At 46.8% G+C, this 22,690-nt stretch overlaps 1 protein-coding gene across 6 annotated transcripts in view; it reads left to right on the top strand.

Annotated features, from left to right (window-relative positions):
- The window catches only part of PLEKHA2 (pleckstrin homology domain containing A2), a 106,096-nt gene that overhangs the window by 6,561 nt on the left and 76,845 nt on the right, over positions 1 to 22,690 (top strand). Inside the window, exon 1 of one of the 6 annotated variants that reach the window (XM_088657629.1) lies at positions 13,684 to 13,803. The exons of the other annotated variants lie outside the window; for them this stretch is intronic. The gene's annotated coding sequence lies outside the window, so the exon portion shown is untranslated. Of the gene's footprint in view, positions 1 to 13,683; positions 13,804 to 22,690 lie in introns of those variants that run through there. 6 annotated transcript variants of the gene reach the window in all.

A 22,690-nucleotide genomic window follows, 5' to 3' on the forward strand; every position in this document is an offset into this window, starting at 1 on the left:
TTCAGCCAGCTCCTTAATACATTCCGAATTCAGACCATTTTTTATCAATCCATAATTTTTTTACAATTCTCACTCACCCCACTCCTGCTCTGTCCCGTCCCAATCTAAATTTTGCTGAACCCTTCCCCCCTGCTGTATTCCCATCACTTTATTTCCACTCTCATTCTCTTTCTGCCCCTCTCCTACTTCCTTCTCCCCCTCTCTCACCGGGGTAACAACCTTTTTGTTTTTCCCCTTTTTGAGGGGCATTTGAATCACAACCCTTCCCTGTTTCACCTCTCCCACTGGAGAAACAGTGATTTTTTTTGATCCCTGTTCCACCTCTCCCACCAGTGGAACAGTGATTTCTTCTTCCTCCTCCTCTATCTCAGAAATCAGTTCTGTTGGTTCAGCAAGTTGTCCTTCAAGATTATGATTCTCCTCTGCCCTTTCTGAAGTTTCCAAGTCACATCACAGCATACGTGTTCTTCTGGTCGTTCTTCTCCCTTTTCTTCCTTTCTAAGTTCAAATAGTTCATCTATTTCAATATTCAATTCTGGTAATTCCTCAGGCCTCTCATACATGCACATTATATCAAGTTTAGAATTACGAATCTCCTCTGTCATTTCCAGAATTGTTTTCAAAATCAACAAATCCCACTGTGTGTCTTCCTTGTCACCATCCAGAACCTTTTCTCCTAGTCTGCTAATGCTCTCCTCCTCCATATTTGTAACAGGCAGGAAGGGGTGTTGTTATTGTCCTTGTTTTGTATTATCCATATGTAAAATTAAAAAAAAGATAAGATCCTGTCTGGTATGGATCCAACCTCTATTTCTTTTCTTCTTCTCTTAACCATCCGAATCCAACTCAGTACTGAGCAGCCTTAAGGTTAAAAATTCCTCTTTTATTTATCTGTAGCTCTCAGTCTCTAGCTCTCAGAGAGGCACATTCTTTTGTATTGTATTGTGACGTCACAAAGACGGCTAACCGCTCCCTTTGACCCGGTTCCAAGTTCATAGGGAGGTTTTCCCTTGTCAAATCTCAGTCTTTTGCAGAGATTAAATGCACTTTAACTTTTTCCCTTACTCTGCATCAGGAAAAAGTTTTTTTACGTAAATTTCTGAGCTTTCCATAGCTTTACTGCATCATCCAGTACTCAGTTGGGGGGGGCTGACTTCCCTTTTAAGCCTCCTCCCAGCGCCAAATTCTTAGTCCAAATCGAAAATGTTTGACTTACTTAGTCAAAATCTAGTCTTTTTGCAGGAAGAATCCACCGCTTGCAGGCTGTATGCTTGGAGCTTCGCTTCTTGGAGGTGACGATGGCGCCCAAAATGGCTCCCGCGACTACCACTCCGCTGGCTCTCGGGGGCTCTGCCGAGCTTCCCGGGCATTGGAGGAGTCGCGTTTGGAGCTCCGCTGGGCTACTATGCCCCCGGGACGCTCTACCCGGGGTTTTTATGGGGATCCGTGTGCCCCTGCGGATTCCCCCCCCCTCTGCGATGCCAGAAACCTCGGAGCTCGAGGTTTCTGCGCCTCTCCGCCAGCACGGTAGACCGGAAGTGATGGCCTTCAGATGTCTTCTAAATGTCAGGTAGTTATTTATCTCTTTGACATCTGATGGGAGGGCATTCCACAGGGTGGGTGCCACTACTGAGAAGGCCCTATGTCTGGTTCACTGTAACCTCACTTCTCGCCATGAGGGAACTGCCAGAAGGCCCTCGGCACTGGACCTCAGTGGGGTGAATGATGGGGGTGGAGACGCTCCTTCAGGTATACTGGGCCGAGGCTTTGTATGGTGTGTGCACAGCCAAAGTTGGCTTTTCCTCTTCAGATACGTATTTTGATTCGCAAGATACTCTGTAATGTCCATTGTCTGGATCTCTTCTGCATCAGAGGTCCTTGTCCCTTCCCCTCTTTATTGAAAAGGGATTTTTCTAGTGTGCCTTCCTCTTACACACAATGTAAGCCAGCATGTGCTTTGTGAACACCCAAAGAGGAAGCTGTGTAGACTGCAAGCACAGAGGAACTTGGCAGCCTTCCCAGGGGATGAGGTTCTGAAAAATAAGGGTCAGTTGAGCTGCTTGGCTTCATACAAAACAACCTTTCTATCACTGGAGGGTTGAATGCCTTACCAGAACAGGGAAACAATATTTTCCCTTTCTTAGGGTGTGCTTGTTTACTTCTGCATTTGCCCCCTCAAGGAATTACAGGCACTGTAGTTTGTTAAGGGTGCTGGGAATGGTAGCTCAGTGAGAGGTAAACCAAACTGCTCAGAATTCTTGGAGGGAAAGAATTTGCTTCAGAGGTGTGTTCAAGGTGTCACATCTATGCAACTTAGTTTAGTATTGCCAGGCTGTGTGTGCTGCAGGAATGGCTCAGTTTTGTCCTTGTTCTCACTGAGATTGCATACATGGGTCTGTACTCGGGTGTTGCTCCAGGTTTGAGGGGGCTGTTAGAAAAATACCTGCTGGTGGGCCCCCTCTTACGTTGCAGGGATCTCTGGCAGGTTAACCCGGTAGTTGTGGTAGTAGCAGGCAGCAACACTCGGATGAGAGCAGGACACAAACAGACACTGTTTTATTTACTTGCAATGTCCTGGGGAAATGCCATGTTGAGAGACTTAAATGCTGGCTCTGAGACTCCAACTGGAGGCTGCCATTTTCATTTCTTACACTGTCCTGAAGGGCATTGTGGATAATTTTCTTTATCATTGTGTAGGGGTTGAGGTCTCTGCCTGCCAGGCCTGCCCACCCTTTTCCTCTTCCACCCCAACCAAAGGTCCCCCCCCAGCTCACCTACCCTCTTGCCTATCCCTTCACTTGCTCACCCCAAGCCCCAAAGCCCAAGCCCTTTTTAAGGAGTGGCCATGCAATTGCCAATGAGCTCAGTTGGTTAGGGCATGGTCCCGGGTTTGATCCCCATATGGGTGCATATTTTTGCATTGCAGGGAGTTGGACTAGATGGTCTTTGGGGTCCCTGTTCTATCACTCCACACCATGGCTTGCTAAATTGCTGTGTGAAGGGTCTTCCCCTGCACTTAGCAGCTCTGCCAATGAGCAGCTCAGAGCATTACAGCACCTTAAATGTTGATGTGTGTAGGAAGAAAGAATTTTTTACCAGCTCTTCAGCTGAAAAAGACTCCCAGAGTGGCTTACAAATATCAAAAATAGGACGTAAGAAGCTGTCTGTCAGCCAGATCATTGCGTCCATGTAGCTTAGCATGGTCTGTACTGGCTGACAGACAAATGCTGCCCTCAGACTTAAAATGTAAAAGGCATGACACAAAAGGAAAAGAGATGGGGAGGGAGGAGAAAAGTAGGCATTAGCCCCCTTAGTAACAGCATTCTTGTAATGCCCAGCTGCAATGGACGAGCGCAAGGAAAGGAGCGGCTAAATGTCGCTGGTGTTCTGCTGATTGACTAGAGAGGCCCTGCAGCCATCTTCAAGGAACAGGCGCTGCCACAGGAGAATGAAAACGCAGACTCTTTGGCAGGGTTTGATGAGGCCCACAGCTACTGAAGGTAACGGGGCCCTTTATATGTCCAGCTGTCCTTTGTCAACAACAAATCGTCACTGTTTTTTGTGTTGAATATATGCTGTATGGTAATTTATGGACCTAATAGGTATCTAAAGCCATTTGCACATGCTGAATGTAGGCAATCTATATATAAAAGGTAAAGGTAAAGGGACCCCTGATCCAGTCGCGGACGACTTTGGGGTTGCGGCGCTCATCTTGCTTTACTGGCCGAGGGAACTGGCGTACAGCTTCCAGGTCATGTGGCCAGCATGACAAAGCCGCTTCTGGCGAACCAGAGCAGCACACGGAAATGCCGTTTACCTTCCCGCCGGAGTGGTACCTATTTATCTACTTGCACTTTGACGTGCTTTCGAACTGCTAGGTTGGCAGGAGCTGGGACCGAGCAACAGGAGCTCAACCCGTTGCGGGGATTCGAACCACCGACCTTCCGATCGGCAAGCCCTAGGCTCAGTGGTTTAGAGTCACCACCCGCGTCCCATAACCTATATATAGAAATGAGCAAAGCAGTGATATTTGAGGGAGAAGGCTAGCAGGCTAGCTACCATTACTTACATCATAGGAGCCTACACAACACAAAACACTGTTGCTGTATGTAGGTTTTATTTCATTTGTTTTTTATCTTATATTTTGGAAATGTACATCCAGGTTTTTTCCCCTTTAATTTTTTTGGGGGCCCCAAGAGAGTGGGGCCCTAAGGTATAGCTTGTTTGAATCTGGAACTGCTCTTTGGCCCCACTTTGGATAGAGAGAAGTTTTTCTCCCTCTCTCATCATACTAGGACCTAATGGGGCCATCCAGTGAAGCTGAATATTGGGAGATTCAAGACAAACAAAAGAAAGAACTTATATTCACCGTGCATAGTTGAACTATGTAATTTGCTCTTATGGAATATGGTGATAATTACCACCTTGGAAGTCTGTAAAAGAACTAGACCAATTCCTGGAGGATAAGGCTGTCCATGGCCACTCATCCTGTTCTGATATGACCCTGTTCTCCCTCCCCTGTGAGACACCACATGCCTTTGAATGCCATGTCTGCCAAAGAGGGGGAGAGAGCTCTTGGCTGCCCTGGCCTGATCCAGGCTCTTTTTAACACTGCACCAAGCAAACTAAACACAGCTGACCAGCTATCACTTGTAGCTGGTTGTAACACTTCCTCCTGCCTCCACACACACACCCCGCCGCCCCCCCCCCCGTTCCTGCATTCACAGGTAGGCAGCAGAATTAGGTGGGCTGCTATAACTAACTGATGGGCTACCAGCTTGGTGTGTTGCAAGTTAAATCTGGAAAAAATGTGTGTTGGGGGGGGGGGAGTTTGCAAATGCACTAATACCACAATATTCAAAACCAGCATCCCTCTCGGATGGTTGACCTAATAATAGTTTTAGTTATGGTGCCTCAGCATCTGCATTTGTGTTCTGCCAGAAAGAATTGAGGACCTATTAATTTTAGCCTTGTAATTATTTTAAGTTAAGTGTGTTTCCTCCCCCCAAATAAATTTATCCTTGCTCAGCTTATTATTATTCAGCACTCTAGTCCCTCAAAATTTGCAAATGAGCAGTTAAGACACACAGTTAAGACACAGTCTCACCAAAGTGGGGGATGAGGCTATTTGGGCCACAGTGTGCCTTTGGGTTGTGATTCATGAACAATTGTGAGGTTTCCTCTGCTCTGCTCTCCCAATTCCAGCAGTCCATGAGGTCCTTAATACTCAGGTTGTTGTAGAAAATTACTGAGATAATACATCCGAAGCTGGCACAGCCTTCAGAATTCTCCCAGGTCAGACCGGGAGGTTGGATTTGTCTCCTCAGCCGATTTCAAGGGCTACAGTCAGGGACTAGTTTAAATAAGCCAACTACAAGAAGCATCGTCTTGGCCACAATTTAATCACCCAAAGGTTGTGGTACTTGTGGCAGTGCCTGCACATCTAGGGCTGGCCCCTTCAGCCACCTGAAGGAAAGGCAGTCTAGTGTAATAACTCAAGTTGCTGAGAGGCAAAGGCTACAAACCTGTCCTCTTCTTAAAGGTAAAGGGACCCCTGACCATTAGGTCCAGTCGTGGGTGACTCTGGGTTGCGGCGCTCATCTCGCGGCATACAGCTTCCAGGTCATGTGGCCAGCATGACAAAGCCGCTTCTGGTGAACCAGAGCAGCACACGGAAACGCCATTTATCTTCCCGCCAGAGCGGTACCTACCGGTATTTATCTTTTTAAAGGTAAAGGTAAATGGGCCCCTGACCATTAGGTCCAGTCGTGACTGACTCTGGGGTTGTGGCGCTCATCTCGCATTATTGGCCGAGGGAGCCGGCATACAGCTTCCGGGTCATGTGGCCAGCATGACTTAAGCCACTTCTGGCGAACCAGAGCAGCGCACAGAAACGCCGTTTACCTTCCCGCCGGAGCGGTACCTATTTATCTACTTGCACTTTGACATGCTTTCGAACTGCTAGGTTGGCAGGAGATGGGACCAAGTAACAGGAGCTCACCCCATCGCGGGGATTCGAACCGCCGACCTTCTGATCGGCAAGCCCTAGGCTCTGTGGTTTAACCCACAGCGCTACCCGTGTCCCATTTATCTTCTTAGGATTGTCTTATTTCCAGGCTCTTCCATGATTTGAATTTTCCTCTGTTTGAACTTCCTCTGGAAAATTAATATTGTGGGGAGAATGGGGAAGATTTTTTTAAAAAAAAATTGTTTTATTTATTTACAACATTTATTTCCCACCTTTCTCCAGGGAGCTTAAGGCAACATGCATGGTTCTCCCCCTCTGTTTTTCCTTCACAGCACCCCTGTGATGTAGGTTAGACTGTGCATGACCCAAGGTCGCCCAGTGAACTTCATGGCTAGTGGTTTCCTGGGGCTGTGGTGCCCTTTGGGATGGGTGGGTCGGAAGGCAGGGAGGCCAACAGTAGGTGGCGCCAGAGCAACCCTAGGGAGAGCCAAGCTGCTCTAGTTTCCTTCCAATGCTCTCCCTACTGTGTTCTACAAGGGCAAAGCTGAGACTCCCTTTTCTTGCAGTGAACCTTTTCCTGCATTCTGAAGTGATAGTGACCAGAAACAGGTTTAGCATATCAGTGTAAATTTGGTTGGAGCTCTCTGAGTCCATAGCAAGTGTCTTCTGCTTCAACTTCTGAATGCCCGATGAAAGACCCTTTACTCTTCTTCCATCAGGCTTTTGCAGGAAATTAAGAATACCTTTCCCCATGATTGTTAGCTGATTTCTGATTTGAACATTTTTAATATTGGGTTCATGGTATTCTTTTGTGTCCAGTTGTTGTTAACCAGTCTTATTTTTTTTTTAATGAATTATGAATAGCTCTGTGTGTGTGTGTGTGTGTGTGTGTGTGTGTGTGTGTGGTAAGTAACTAAGAGACACTATCAGACTTAAAGGGCATTTTCCAACAGCATTGAGGAAAGTACAGAGTGAGGCGGGGGGCGGGCGCTTAGGAGGGCATTTGGCTTGGAGGAATCCCGAGGGCCAGAAAGGGAACCTTAGAGGGCCACATGGAGCCCTGAGCCTGAGGTGCCCCACCCCTCATGTACATGGGGACTAGCAGCATGAATGTGGGAATGGGTTCCATGCAAAAGCGCTGTGTTTCAAGAGGGACTATAGCTTGTTGGTAGAGCTTTATGTGCCAAAGGTCCCAGCTTCTATCCCTAACATCTCCTCCACCTATAGTTCACATCCACAATATACGTTCAAAGCAGGTGACTGAATCCCAAAGAATCATGGGAACTGTAGTTTGGAAAAGGTTCCGGGAATTGTAGTACTGTGAGGGTAAACTGCAGTTCTGAGGATTCTTTGGAGGAAGTCCTGTTCTTTGAATGGATGCTGCGGATGTGACCTAAGAGTGGTGGTTGGTAAAGTCTGCATAGTGCCCTTCAGATTTTGTGGGCTATAGTTCCCATCAGTCCCATGCAGTATGGACAATAACCATGAATGTTGGGAGTTGTAGAGGCATTTCAGGATATGGTACATTTGTTTCCCAACTCCCCCCCCCCCAATCTTCAATATGCAAAGCGAAAAAATGGCCCCACAACAAGCATGACAAATCATTTACTGCAACCGGTTTGCACAATATATGGTTCCTCCTTTTTACAAAACGTCAAGCTTCGTAGTCTGTTTCGCTATGAACTCAGAAATCTTATCCGCTGTGCAAAAGCTTTCAGAAGTGAATGGCTGGGGCATCAGGGGGCTTGTCTTTTAGGTAAGATGTTATTACTGGCAGTTCCTGCAGCAGGAGTCTTCAAGGAAATGAATGGGGGGCTTCAGCTGGGAGCCTGGTGGTCTCCTTTAGCAGTTTGGGCCCCTGTTTGCCAGGCCTCTACTCAAGACCCAAGTTCCAATGGGGAAGTGACCTTGGGGACACACCACCTTTTGTCAGGCTTGTGCATGGTGGCCCTGGCCCTGCCTTCAGACAGTAGGTACTTTTTGTTGTTGTTGCTGTTGTTTTGCTGGCCCTGCCTTCAGACAGTAGGTACTTTTTTTTTTTAGGGAGGATCACATGAGCTTTGGATTTAGATTCTGCAGCAACACATGTAATTCCAAATCTGTAACCAGAACCAAATTTAGAAATAGAGGATGTGTTTGCATGTTGTTTAGTTGTGTCCGACTCTTCGTGACCCATGGACCAGAGCATGCCAGGCACTCCTGTCTTCCACTGCCTCCCACAGTTTGGTCATACTCATGTTCGTAGCTTCGAGAACACTGCCCAACCATCTCGTCCTCTGTCATCCCCTTCTCCTAGTGCCCTCAATCTTTCCCAACATCAGGGTCTTTTCCAGGGAGTCTTCTCTTCTCATGAGGTGGCCAAAGTATTGGAGCCTCAGCTTCAGGATCTGTCCTTCCAGTGAGCACTCAGGGCTGATTTCCTTCAGAATGGACAGGTTTGATCTTCTTGCAGTCCATGGGACTCTCAAGAGTCTCCTCCAGCACCATAATTCAAAAGCATCAATTCTTCGGCGATCAGCCTTCTTTATGGTCCAGCTCTCACTTCCATACATCACTACTGGGAAAACCACAGCTTTAACTATACGGACCTTTGTCGGCAAGGTGATGTCTCTGCTTTTTAAGATGCTGTCTAGGTTTGTCATTGCTTTTCTCCCAAGAAGCAGGCGTCTTTTAATTTCGTGACTCCTGTCACCATCTGCAGTGATCAAGGAGCCCAAGAAAGTAAAATCTCTCACTGCCTCCATTTCTTCCCCTTCTATTTGCCAGGAGGTGATGGGACCAGTAGCCATGATCTTGGTTTTTTTGATGTTGAGCTTCAGACCATATTTTGCGCTCATTAAAAGGTTCTTTAATTCCTCCTCACTTTCTGCCATCAAGGTTGTATCTGAGGTTGTTGATATTTCTTCCGGCAATCTTAATTCCGTCTTGGGATTCATCCAGTCCAGCCTTTCACATATAAGTTAAATAAGCAGGGAGATGATATACAGCCTTGTCATACTCCTTTCCCAATTTTGAACCAACCAGTTATTCCATATCCAGTTCTAACTGTAGCTTCTTCTCCCACATACAGATGAGGTGATCAGGCACTCCTATTTCTTTAAGAACTTGCCATAGTTTGCTGTGGTCGGCACAGTCAAAGGCTTTTGCATAGTCAATGAAGCAGAAGTAGATGTTTTTTTCTGGAACTCTCTAGCTTTTTCCATAATCCAGCGCATGTTTGCAATTTGGTCTCTGGTTCCTCTGCCCCTTTGAAATCCAGCTTGCACTTCTGGGAGTTCTCGGTCCACATACTGCTTAAGCCTGCCTTGTAAAATTTTAAGCATAACCTTGCTAGCGTGTGAAATGAGCACAATTGTGTGGTAGTTGGAGCATTCTTTGGCACTGCCCTTCTTTGGGATTGGGATGTAGACTGATATTCTCCAATCCTCTGGCCACTGTTGAGTTTTCCAAACTTTCTGGCATATTGAGTGTAGCACCTTAACAGCATCATCTTTTAAAATTTTAAATAGTTCAGCTGGAATATCATCACTTCCACTGGCCTTGTTATTAGCAATGCTTTCTAAGGCCCATTTGACTTCACTCTCCAAGATGCCTGGCTCAAGGTCAGCAACCACACTACCTGGGGTGTACGAGACCTCCATATCTTTCTGGTATAATTCCTCTGTGTATTCTTGCCACCTCTTCTTGATGTCTTCTGCTTCTGTTAGGTCCTTTCCACTTTTGTCCTTTATTATGGTAATCTTTGTACGAAATGTTCCTTTCATATCTCCAATTTTCTTGAACAGATCTCTGGTTTTCCCCATTCTATTGTTTTCCTCTATTTCTTTGCATTGCTCGTTTAAGAAGGCCATCTTGTCTCTCCTTGCTATTTTTTGGAAATCTGCATTCAATTTCATGTATCTTTCCCTATCTCCCTTGCATTTTGCTTGCCTTCTCTCCCCCGCTATTTGTAAGGCCTCATTGGACAGCCACTTTTCTGAGGGGGCCTTATTCATCCCTGTGGCCTTGAAAGTGTATAGCATCAAAGTGATGGCCACAATGGCCTATGCTGCACCTTTATGGGCGGCCTTTGCAAATCTCTCACCGTTAGAGTCGCTTCAAAGCCAATTCTTACGCCGACTTCTAAAATTACCAACATGCGTAAGTAATGCGGCTATTCGCTTAGAAATGAAGATCCCCTTAGTGGAGTTAGTTTTATGGAGGCGAGTTTTGATTTACAGTATTGGATATCCCTATGGCATAAACTCCCGAACCACTATCTCATTCAATGCATGTGGCGGGATGACTTCACAAATTTGTGGTCAGGAAAAATCCATGCCAAATTGCTGTCCTATGAGATCTCGCCCACTGAATTGCTCAAACTGGATCTAAATGCGGCAAAAAGGTGTATAAATCAAAGGCTGGATGATGCAGAGCTATACCAAAATTTCTTAGCTGGTGGTGGAGTCTGCTCGCCGTTAAATTTCGTCATAACCCCTATTTACCATGCTCCGTCCTATTTAACATCGCTTACGGCCGCGTCTCACCGATATGCCTTCATTAAAGCTAGGTTCAATGTTTTCCCAACAAACGTGCTGAGACATAGATTTACTCAGGGCCAAGTCTCTTCAATGTGTGCTTGTGAAATTAAAACATCTGAATCTCTACATCATGTTATGTTTATCTGCCCTATGTACAGTTCGGCTCGTGCTAGTATACTAAATTCCATAATCCAGCCTATGGCTGACAAACCAGTTGACCTACAGCTTGCCTGGGTTCTTCAAGATGTGGATCCTTATATTACTCTACAGGTTGCTAAATTCCCAACAGCCGTCCTCTCGTACAAGAGACGGAATGGAATGTTAGCAGATTATTTATAGTTATAAGAATTTTCTATAATGACATCAGATACTGATTTTAGCGTAGTGCCTAAATTTTTAATCATAATCTTAAACTTTTCTTTTTGAATTGTTAATATTTGTCCTTGTGAGCTGTTAATTGTGTTATATTATTTGTGGCTTGTACGAGTCCGCTGTTTTATTTGATTTATTTTGTTGTTTTGTGTTTTATGATGGGCGTAAAGCCGAATAAACATGACAGCCACTTTGCTTTCTTTCATTTCCTTTTCATTGGGATGGTTTTTGTTGCTGCCTCCTGTATGTTACGAGCCTCCATCCATAGTTCTTCAGGCACTCTGTCCACCAAACCTGAATCCTTAAACCTGTTCCTTACTTCCACTGTGTATTCATAAGGAATTTGATTCAGATTGTATCTTACTGGCCCAGTGGTTTTTCCTACTTTCTTCAGTTTAAGCTGGAATTTTGCTATAAGAAGCTGATGATCTGAGCCACAGTCAGCTCCAGGTCTTGTTTTTGCTGACTGTATAGAGCAGGCATCCCCAAACTGCAGCCCTCCAGATGTTTTGGCCTACAACTCCCATGATCCTTACCTAACAGGACCAGTGGTCGGGAAAGATGGGAATTGTAGTCCAAAACATCTAGAGGGCCAAAGTTTGGGGATGCCTGGAATAGAGTTTCTCCATTTTTGGCTGCAGAGAATAGCATCAATCTGATTTTGATGCTGCCCATCTGGTGATGTCCATGTGTAGAGTCGTCTCTTGTGTTGTTGGAAAAGACTGTTTGTGATTACCAGCTTGTTCTCTTGACAGAACTCTATTAGCCTTTGCCCTGTTTCGTTTTGAACTCCAAGGCCAAACTTGCCAGTTGTTTGTTTTATCTCTTGATTCCCTACTTTAGCATTCCAATCCCCTATAATGAGAAGAACATCCTTCTTTGGTGTCATTTCTAGAAGGTGTTGTAAGTCTTCATAGAAGGTCAGTTTCACTTTCTTCAGCACCGGTAGTTGATGCATAAACTTGGATTCCTGTACTGTGATGTTAAAAGGTCTGCCTTAGATTCATATCGAGATCATTCTATCATTTTTGAGATTGCATCCCAGTACAGCTTTTGCCACTCTTTTGTTGACTATGAGGGCCACTCCATTTCTTTTACGGGATTCTTGCCCACAGTAGTAGATATGATGGTCATCTGAATTGAATTTGCCCATTCCTCTCCATTTTAGTTCACTGATGCCCAGGATGTCTATATTTATTCTTGCCATCTCATTTGTGACCACATCCAGCGTACCAAGGTTCATGGTTCTTACATTTGAGGTTCCTATGCAATATTTTTCTTTATAGCATTGGACTTTCCTTTCGTTTCCAGGCATATCCGCAACTGAGCGACCTTTCGGCTTTGGCCCAGCCGCTTAATCAGCTCTGAATCTACTTGTACTTGTCCTCCGCTCTTCCTCAGTAGCATGTTGGACGCCTTCCGACCTGAGGGGCTCATCTTCCAGTGTCATAACTTTTATATGCCTGTTGTCTTTGTCCATGGAGTTTTCTTGGCAGGGATACTGGAGTGGCTTGCCAGTTCCTTTTCCAGGTGGATCACACTTAGTCAAAACTCTCCACTATGACCTGTCCATCTTGGGTGGCCCTGCACGGCATAGCTCATAGCTTCTCTGAGTTATTCAAGCCCCTTCGCCACAACAAGGCAGTGATCCATGAAGGAGTGTATATCTGCTTATTTCATGTGACTTCCAGGATGGAATATATTACAGCTGCTTTTAATTGTACAAGAGCTGAGGAAATGGAAGGGAGAAGGGTCTGAAAATGTTTGCAAGCGTAGAAGTCAGGAAATACTGCCTCCTGGTAATCAGTCACCACCGGTTCTCTTGTCTTGTGAATCCTTTTGTTTTAAGAGGCAGGGTACAAATCCAGTAAATTAAACAAAATGAATGGACTTGCCATTATCAATTTAGCTAGACGTTACTGCCTCTAGGTCTTCTGGCAGCCAGACTTTATACAGGGCACTGCAAGTTCTGCAGCTCAATGATCAGGAATGTGGTTTATTGTACAAAAAAATTAGCATATTGAGAATCTAATCTTTCAGTACATACAAGTTTCTAGCCCTCCAGGCAGTGAAAGTGTGTTAGCAATGCATAACCTGGCAAAGCGTGTCACAGGGTTTCCCATAGTCAAGGTGCCTCTGTAGGTCCCTGACTGGCACACACAAAAGCACACCTAATCCTTATGCAAAATAAAAGGAGGCATGCAAATTCTCTTAATTTGTATAACACACATTGGTTGTAGAATTGAACTCTAAAGGCAGAATTTTAATCTGAGCACACACACACACAAAGACAGTGCTGACAAAATTCATTTGGGAGTCTGCCACAGTTAGTGGTCTCTGGTTGACTGAATCATATCTTCAGTTGGCCCCTTAGTAAGCAAGGTGGCAAAATAAAATTGGAAACTGCAAATCTTGCAGCGTGAAGACAGTCTTATGATGTTAAAAACAGAAGCCTGCTTTTGTGCCTGGAGGGATTACACAAATTTGGGTAGTCAGCAGCCAGGGTGAGCAGTCTGTCTGTCTGCTCCTTCCTTATCAACCTCGCCATTTCTCCCCATCTATTCTTGTCTGTGCTCTAGAAGTGCTTGTGGTTCTTTTTCCTCTGGTGGGATGGAGCTTTGCCTATAAGGGGCAGTGTATGGTTTTCTTGCCACCTGCCATCTCAGGAGGACTGTGCCCTGTTCTGTTTCAGAACTCGTTGTCCAGCTTTAAGGCAGAAGGCTGTAGGTTGGGACCTGACCAACCAAGGTCTGTGTACACTTGTGGAGCAGGCTGTCGGCTGGCGTATGAACTCAGGTTCTCTGCAGTCACTGGCTTGAGCTGGAAGCTGAAATGCAGAAGCAGAAGGAGACCAAGCATTGTTGGCCAGGCAGACAGTGGAATTCCTAATATTTAAGCTGAGGGTGGCCAAAGGCTGCACTCTGCCCACAGTCACATGTACAGGTAAGCCAAAAACCTTTTCTCAATAAAGCATAGTGTCCATCCTATCTGGCAAAGCAGCTAAACAAACCAGAAAGGAACCCTGGCTTTTTCTGGCAAGTGATGGGCTGCACCTCACAAGGGTTGGGAGGAATGTTTTTGCCATGAAATTCAAAAACCTCATCAGGAGGGCTTTAAAGTGACTTATGTGGGGGAGGGAGACAGTGGTCCTGAAGGTAGGAGTCTACCAAGTGCTGAAGATGATCACCCAAAAGTCAAGGACCAAATGGAGCAAACAGCACGCAGACTTAGTGGTGGGAGGAAAAAAATCCTTAAATAAGAGACATGGGGGAATGATCAATGGTCTTCAATGTCTGTATACTAATGCACAGAGCATGGGAAATAAACAAGATGAACTTGAGCTCTTGGTACAGCAAACTAAATACGGCATAGTAGGCATCACTGAAACCTGGTGGGATGAGTCTCATGATTGGAATGTAGTCATAGAGGGATACAATTTATTTCAGATAAAAAGACCAAACAGGAAAGGAGGAGGAGTGGCGTTATATGTCAGGGATGTGTATACCTGTGGTGAGATCCAGGATTTAAAACTTCAAAGCCATATTGAGAGTATGTGGGTCAAAATTAAGGGAGAGAAAAATAACAGTGATCTTATTGTGGGAGTTTACTATAGATCCCCAAGCCAAACTGAGGACACAGATGAAGCCTTCCTGGAACAGATGACCAGGCATTCAAAAGGAAGTGAGATAGTAGTAATGGGGGGTTTCAACTACCCTGATATTTGTTGGATGTCAAACTCAGCCAAGAGCATAAGGTCAAATAGATTCCTCACTGGCCTTGCAGACAATTTCATTGTCCAGAAAGTGGGAGAAGCAACAAGAGGATCAGCCATTTTAGATCTGGTCCTAACCAATACTGATGACCTGGTTAGTGGGGTAGAAGTGGCAGGATCATTAGGTGGGAGTGACCATGCTCTTCTGGAGTTTATTGTACAGCGGAAAGGAGCAACCAATCATACTAAGACTCAAATTTTAGACTTTAAGAAAGCCGACTTCAGAAAACTTAGGGAAACGCTGGGTGAAATACCATGGACAGCAATACTAAAAGGGAAGGGAGTTCATGATGGTTGGGAGTTTTTTAAAAGTGTTAAAAGGGAGATATTAAAAGCACAACTTCAGGCAATACCAATGAGGCAGAAACATGGAAGGTGCCTAAAGAAGCCAGGGTGGCTATCTAAAGAACTTTTAACTGAGTTAAGATTTAAAAGGGATATGTACAAAAAATGGAGAAAGGGGAAAACCACCAGAGAGGAATTCAAACAAATAGCCAGCACGTGTAGAGACAAAGTCAGAAAAGTTAAAGCACAGAATGAACTCAGGCTCGCTAGGGAGGTTAAAAGCAACAAAAAGGGCTTTTATGGGTATGTCCGTAGCAAAAGGAAAAACAAGGAAACAGTGGGGTCACTTAGAGGAGAAGATGGTGAAATGTGGGGACAGAGAAAGGGCAGAACTCCTCAATGCCTTCTTTGCCTCAGTCTTCTCCAAAAAAGAAAACAATACCCGACCTTAAGAATATGGAGCAGTATATGTGAAAAGGATCTTGGAGTTTTGGTAGACCACAAATTTGACATGAGTCAACAGTGTGATGCAGCAACTTAAAAAGCCAATGCAATTCTGGGCTGCATCAATAGGAGTATAGCGTCTAGATCAAGGGAAGTAATAGTACCACTGTATTTTGCTCTTGTCAGACCTCACTTAGAGTACTGTGTCCAGTTCTGGACACCACAGTTCAAGAAGGATACTGACAAGCTGGAACTTGTCCAGAGGAGGGCAACCAAAATGGTCAAAGGCCTGGAAACGATGCCTTATGAGGAACGGCTTAGGGAGCTGGGTATGTTTAGCCTGGAGAAGAGAAGGTTAAGGGGTGACATGATAGCCATGTTCAAATATATAAAAGGATGTCATATAGAGGAGGGTGAAAGGTTGTTTTCTGCTGCTCCAGAGAAGCGGACATGGAGCAATGGATTCAAGCTACAAGAAAGAAGATTCCACCTAAACATTAGGAAGAACTTCCTGACAGTAAGAGCTGTTCGACCCTGGAATTTGCTACCAAGGAGTGTGGTGGAGTCTCCTTCTTTGGAGGTCTTTAAGCAGAGGCTTGACAGGCATATGTCAAGAATGCTTTGATGGTGTTTCCTGCTTGGCAGGGGGTTGGACTGGATGGCCCTTGTGGTCTCTTCCAACTCTATGATTCTATGTGTGTGCCCCCTCCATAACTCAGTTCCTGGAGGGTTGGTCTGCAGTGGCCTCCTTGTGCACTTGCCAATGGCCTTTGCTGTGAGTGCTGCTGCCCTGGGCCAACTTCTCCAGCATTTCTTTGAGCTCCAGGCAGCCCCTATTGCAAATGCCTGCAGTGCACTGATGGTCACTCTGGGCATGATGGGCCTTTACAGTGGCTATTGGAGGGATGAAACCACTTGCCACCAGCAGGGTTCAGCCCCGAAAACCCCCCTGGTTAGCTCCCCTCTACATGTGGCATGATCTCAATACTCCCCCTGCCCCTTTGCATCTGCTGTTCTTTTACAGACTCTCACACCCTGAGATGCAAGAGACACACTGCGTATCTTGCAGATCTTGGCCTCCACTCCCACGCCTATAGTTCAAGACTTCGCATTCCTGATGCTCAGCGCTCCCAAGGCAAGGCCTGTGCTCCTCTTTCTACAGTGTGACACAATGGCTGTGGTAATGAGGAGGTGCCGACAAGCTCTAATAGAGCCAGGGTGGGGCCGCTGCTGCAGTGCTAAGGCTCCTTCCTTTCTGGACTTTGCTGAGAGAGATGGCAGAAAATCCTTTACACTTAACCAAGCTCCCCCCCCCCTCCGTACAGGAAAAGGCGGTGTTACCTCAGACGGTGCTCAGAGATCTGGTGAGCCGAGGAGCTAACAAAGCCTTTGGGTGCATTCCAGAACACAATGTGCTGGAGCCTAATTTTGGCTACAGAAATTAAGGCTGTGGTGAACTCCTAAAAGATGCAGGCTAATTGCCTCCTGGTGGCCCATGTACACCCTCTGGAGGGTTTGTCGTGCCTGTGATAACGTGCCTGGGTTGTGCAAGCTTTCTGGAATGGCAGTGCGTCTGTAGACCTAAGACTCCGGTCATGGAGGGGCTGCAGGGAGGACTGCAGGGCCTGCTCCCTTCCAAAGCCTTTACCAGCTGGCCTAGGGGACGGGGCCCAGGCCCTCCCTCTCCCACTCCTGTGGCAGTGAGGACTGCAGGGCCCATTGGGTGGGGCTGGACTCACGGGAGTGAACTCCTGGGGAAGTGGGGGGGGGCAGGTGTTCGGCTGTTGCTTCCCTGTTCCACATGTCCATGTGTTTTGAAATCTTCTTATGCAGTCAGTGGCGTTTTAAGTTTTGGGTTTTTTGTTTTTTGCTGTGTTGGGTGGGGTGGGGTGGGTGTTTGGTTGGGACTCCAGATTGGTTTAGTTTGGGTATAATTGTATTTTTTATTTTTCCCCCTACTGTTTTATTGGCCATTGTATCATTTATACTTCGCTCTTAAGGGGAGGGTCAGGGCTGCCTGGGAATGGACCCCAGACAACAGAATGGCTGGGGCAGGTTTCACAAGGGGGAGTGCACTGGGACACCTGATCTCAGTGATCACAGGCAGGATCATTGCCGAGGAGGCAGGCTTAGTCGTTGTTTGAGGACTAGCCCTACCTCCAGGTCTGGTCTGCACCGGAATGATACTGGATTCAACAAGGGAGACACACATGACCTTAAGGTGCTGCTGTGCAATGCCAGGTCCATGATTCATAAGACCACTGCCATCCACGACTTGATCGTGGATGGAGGACTTGACCTGGCGTGTGTGACAGAGACTTGGTTGGATGAAGCAGATGGGCCTGTTCTTGTCCACCAGGTTTCTCTTACGCACAGCAACCCCAGGTCATATAGGGGGGAGGGGGGGTTGCAGTGATTTTTAGGAAGTCATTAGTTTGCACCAGGCGTCCTATTGGGAAGACTGAGTTTTCTGAGTGCATGTTCTGGAAGTTGGGCAATCGGAACAGTACAGGATTCCTTTGGGTGTACCGACCTCCCCGCTGCACCAAGGATTCCCTGCCCAAGCTGCTTCGAGTCGTGGCAGATGTTCTCCTGGAGACACCTAGTTTGGTTGCCCTATGGGATTTTAACATCCATGCTGACATGACCTTACAAGGGGCCACTCAGGACTTCGCGGAAAGCATGGCCTCCATGGGGCTGTCCCTGAATAAGCTTGGCCAAAGTCACAGTAGCCTTAGACCTGGTGTTCACCTCTATAGATGTGGGTGATCAGACACTAAGTAAAAGTGAAACAAAAAAGTGCCATGGTCAGATCACTTCCTGGTGCAACTGGACTTCTCCGCGACCCTTCTCTTCTGCAGGGAGGTGGGACTGATTTGGATGGGCCGCCCCCGCCACTTAATGGATCCAAATGGTTTCCAGAGAGTGGTAGGGGATGCTTTATCCCATGTCGATGGCCTTTCAGCTGATTCCCTGGTGGCCCGCTGGAATGGAGTTAACCAGGGCTATTGACTGTCTGGCTCCGAAGCGCCCTCTCCGATTGCATGGAGCCCAGACAGCCCCATGGTTTTCCCCAGAGCTGAGGGCGATGAAACAATTGCTCAGATGGCTAGAGTGCTGGTGGCAGAAAACTCATTCTGAATTGGGCTGGACACGGGTTAAAGCTCAATGTCGAGCCTACCAAGTGGTGATAGCGACGGCAAATAGGACCTTCTTCACTGTCTCTATTGCATCTGCAGAAAACAGCAGCAGGAGACTCTTTCAGGTGGTTCACAATCTAATGGAACCACTTTCACCATTGAGGCCCGGTAAGGGACCCCAAGATCTCCTGCAATGATTTTGCTAATTTTTTTGCAGATAAAGTCGCTCAGATTCAGAAAGAGGTAGATTCCACCGTGGGAGCAGGGCCAGGGCAGGAGAGTGCTAGAGTTCTGCCTGGTCAAGTTGCATGGGATCAATTCCAATCTCTTACCTCCGAGGATGTGGACAGGCTGCTTGGACGAGTGAAACCGCCCACCTGTCTCCTTGATCCTTGCCCATCCTGGCCCATAAAAGCGAGTCTGCGGGGGCTGGGCAATGGGCTCTGCGGGTTGGTGAATGCTTCTCTCTGTGAGGGAGAATCTAGAGCAGTGCTCCCCAACCTTTTTATCGCCGCGGACCAGTCAACGTTTGATAATTTTAGTGCGGCCTGCTGAGGGGGGGACGTTTATTGTTTATATTTTATTTAGATTGTTTTGATTTAATCATTTTAATTTAATTGTATTTAATGATCCTTAGGCGGCCCGGTACCAATTGATCCACGGACCGCTACCGGTCCGTGGCCCGGGGGTTGAGGACCACTGATCTAGAGCAGGGACGGCCAACAGGCCAATCCCGATCAACTAGTCGATCCTGGGGAGGCTGTAGTTGATCTTTGGCGAGCAGGCTCCTTTTCCATTGCTTTTCCCTAAGAACACCTGGCCCCGCCCCCTCTCCCCTCCCTGCATTTTATGCTGCTCTGTGGGAGAAAGCAGAGTCTTTGCATTGAGATGTTTCCGCGTGAGTGAAAGAACCCCTTCAAAACGTGAAATTCCCCCTCTTTAAAAAAAGCTTCCAAAGTTAGAGCCTAACCCCAATAAAACAGGGCATTCCCCTTCTCTAAAAAAAGCTTAAAAGTAGATCACAGTCTCTCGGGAGTTGGCCACCCCTGATCTAGAGGAACTGGGGGCATAGTTATACAGTGGTTCCGCTCCTTCTCCCAGAAAGTGGGGGGGGGATGAGTGTTCAGACCCCTGGGCTCTCACTTGTGGGGTGCCTCAGGATTCCGTCCTCTCCCCCATGCTTTTTAATATCTATATGAAGCCGCGGGGAGAGATCATCAGGGGGTTTGAGCTGGGTGTCCATCAATATGCAGATGATACCCAGCTCTACCTCTTTTAAATCAGAACCAGTGAAGGCGGTGAAGGTCTTGTGTGAGTGCTTGGAGGCGGTTGGAGGATGGATGGTAGCAAACAGATTGAGGTTGAATCATGACAAGACAGAAGTACTGTACTTGGGGGACAGGGGGAGGGTGGTTGTGGGTTACTGCCTGGTCCTGAATGGGGTAACTGTGCCCCTAAAGGACCAGGTGCACAACCTGGCAGTCAGAGCTGTCCATGGAGGCGCAGGTTAATTCTGTATCCAGGGCAGCTGTTTGTCAGCTCCATCTGGTACGCAGAGTGAGACCCTACCTGCCGGCGGACTGTCTCGCCAGAGTGGTGCATGCTCTAGTTATCTCCTGCTTCGACCACTGCAATGCGCTCTATGTGGGGCTACCTTTGAAGGTGACCTGGAAACTACAACTAATCCAGAATGCAGCAGCCAGCCTAGTGACTGGGATTGGCCCCTGAGACCATATTACACCGGTCTTGAAAGACCTACATTTGCTCCCAGTACGTTTCTGAGCACAATTCAAAGTGCTGGTGCTGACTTTTAAAGCCCTAAACAGCCTCGGCCCAGTAGACCTGAAGGAGTGTATCAGTAATTCATTCTCCCATTGCTGGGGTCATTTGATCCCATGTCTACATTCCATACGCTGTAAGTGTGGGAATGGAACTGAGACTAGACAACTTCTGTTCTGTGTGCTTTTGGTTTTTGCCTCTTTGTTCTCTGCTCTCCGACAGAGAAGGCGGGTGTGTGAGATGCTGTTCACACCAGCCATGTTTTGTTGTTTTAATTTGCTGTAAATTTGTTTAATTTGTTTTCTGCTGCTCCAGAGAAGCGGACACGGAGCAATGGATTCAAACTTCAAGAAAGTAGATTCCACCTAAACATTAGGAAGAACTTCCTGACAGTAAGAGCTGTTCGGCAGTGGAATTTGCTACCAAGGAGTGTGGTGGAGTCTCCTTCTTTGGAGGTCTTTAAGCAGAGGTTTGACAGCCATATATCAAGAATGCTTTGATGGTGTTTCCTGCTTGGCAGGGGGTTGGACTGGATGGCCCTTGTGGTCTCTTCCAACTCTATGATTCTATGATTCTATGAAATAATAAAATCGTGATGCCACAGTCCTTCACCTTCTGTCTACTTGCGGAACTCTGCTAAAGTGTGCACACATTCCACTGGGTGCGTGTTACAGTGCCGCCAGTGCAGAGGCTGTACGGAAACTCCACCCCCATCGTTCAACCCAGACACTGAGGTCCAGCTCTGAGGGCCTTCTGGCGGTTCCCTCACTTTGAGAAGCCAAGTTACAGGGAGCAAGGCAGAGGGCCTTCTCGGCAGTGGCACCCGCCCTCTGGAGCTCCCTCCCATCAGATGTCAATTAAATAAACAACTATCTGACTTTTAGAAGACATCTGAAGGCAGCCCTGTTTAGGGAAGTTTTTAATGTTTGATCTTTTATTGTGTTTTTAATGTTTTGTTGGGAGCCGTCTAGAGTGGCTGGGGAAACCCAGCCAGATGGATGGGGTATAAATGTATTATTATAATAATTCTAATTATTATAATTATTATGATTATTATTAGCACCCCTTGGTTTCATTTAAATGAGCAAACAAAAATGTCTCTGTTGCTTTTTACTTACAAGACATAAGTGGGGAAATGGGCAAGCAGCAGGGTTCTACCTGATTGCACAAGAAGAAATAAATATGTTTTGTTTTGTTTTAGGTATTTATATCCCACCCTTTATTATCTTTATTCCAGGGTGGTAGTAGTAAAAAGGTAAAGGTAAAGGGCCCCCTGACCATCAGGTCCAGTCGTATCCGAATCTGGGGTTGCGGCGCTCATCTCGCTCTATAGGCCGAGGGAGCCGGCGTTTGTCCGCAGACAGCTTCCGGGTCATGTGGCCAGCATGACAAAGCTGCTTCTGGCAAACCAGAGCAGCGCACGGAAATGCCGTTTACCTTCCCGCCAGAGCGGTCCCTATTTATCTACTTGCACTTTGACATGCTTTCGAACTGCTAGGTGGGCAGGAGCTGGGACCGAGCAACGGGAGCTCACTCCGTTGCAGGGATTCGAACCACCGACCTTCTGATCAGCAAGCCCTAGGCTCAGTGGTTTAGCCCACAGCGCCACCTGGGTCATGATGATGATGATGATTTAACAAAATCTTTACTGAAATATGCAATAGTTGGTTGATGGAAATAAATAAATGACATCATTAGCATGGCCAGTGTGTAGGGATGGTGGGAGTTATAGTCCAGCAACATCTGGAGGGCCTTAGGTACATAGAATGATAGAATTGGAGAATTGGAAGGGACTCAAGTGCCATCTAGCCCAACTCCCTGCAATGCAGGAATCACAGCTAAAGCATCTGTAACAGATAGCCATCCAACCTCTGCCTAAAAGCTTCCAAGGAAGGAGAATCCACCACCTCTCATGTGGTCTGTCCAAGGCAGAATAGAGTGGGACTATGACTTCCCTTAATCTGAATACTAGACTTCTGTTGATGCAGCCAAGAATTGCATTAGCTTTTTTTGCAGCTGCATCACACGGTTGACTCATGTGAAGCTTGTGGTTCACCAAGACCCCTAGATCCTTTCCACATGTAAGCCAGGTGTCCCTCATCCTATATTTGTGCATCTGGTTATTCAGGCCTCATCATGGGACTGAAACTGCCTTGGTCGCGCTGGTTGATGATCTCCGGCAGGCTAGGGACAAAGGTGAGAGCTGTTTCCTAGTTCTGCTGGATCTCTCAGCGGCCTTTGATACAATCAACCATAACACCCTTCTGGACTGTCTAGAGGAGCTTGGAGCTGAGGGCACTATTATACAGTGGTTCCCATGCTTTCTCCTGGGCCGTGTCCAGAAAGTGGTGTTGGGGGATGAGTGTTCAGAACCCTGGGCTCTCACTTGTGGGGTGCCTCAGGGTCCCGT

The sequence above is a fragment of the Zootoca vivipara genome, chromosome 14 (genome assembly GCF_965207765.1).
Source record: "Zootoca vivipara chromosome 14, rZooViv2.hap1.1, whole genome shotgun sequence".
NCBI classification, from domain to species: Eukaryota; Metazoa; Chordata; class Lepidosauria; order Squamata; family Lacertidae; genus Zootoca; species Zootoca vivipara.